The 632-nt window shown below is 41.4% G+C and overlaps 1 protein-coding gene across 2 annotated transcripts in view; it reads left to right on the forward strand.

Annotated features, from left to right (window-relative positions):
- The window catches only part of LOC107039974 (metallophosphoesterase 1), a 58,263-nt gene that overhangs the window by 1,182 nt on the left and 56,449 nt on the right, over nt 1-632 (forward strand). The window lies entirely within an intron of this gene.

Raw genomic sequence — 632 nt, forward strand, 5'->3', positions numbered from 1 at the left:
AAAACGTTGTTCCTAGGAATCGATGTGTCTTTTTTAGGCAGCTGCATTTCTGAAATGCAATGAGCAAGCAATGTTAAAATTAAGTCATTTTGTAAAAAATTTCCAGTGACTGTAATTACTCCAGTGACATGTAAATAATTTCCAGTTTCCTGAAAATCAAAGGAAAGTCTTGAATTCCGGAATGATGTCTGTAGGTTTCAGTAATATTTTCGCGGAAATTCCGGGAACANCGTAATCTCAGTTAGGAGCGGAGGAATGAATTTTTAAAAGCGCGGAGAAACCCCGAACAGCTCTCCGACGTCGAGTGAGCTCGGAGGGACTCCCCCGATTGGAAAATTCATTTCTTCCCCCCTAATTGACAACGATTTCATTACTTAATCTCAAGTACGAGCGGAGAAATGAATTTTCGAACGCGCGGAGAAATCCCGAATGGCTCTCCGGCGTCGAGTGAGTCCGGAGGGGCTCCCCNTCAGTAATATTTTCGCGGAAATTCCGGGAACACTTATTGGGAATTTTTATCGCGTTGCCGTAATACGGAAATTTCAAGCAATTTCGTCATTGCAAATTAAAAACTTCTATCAATTTCAGTCCAATTATATGTGTACGTCCACGTGAAAAAGGCCCATTTTATC

This window comes from Diachasma alloeum, unplaced genomic scaffold (assembly GCF_001412515.2).
Source record: "Diachasma alloeum isolate Michigan unplaced genomic scaffold, Dall2.0 Dall_scaffold_00314, whole genome shotgun sequence".
Classification (NCBI taxonomy): Eukaryota; Metazoa; Arthropoda; class Insecta; order Hymenoptera; family Braconidae; genus Diachasma; species Diachasma alloeum.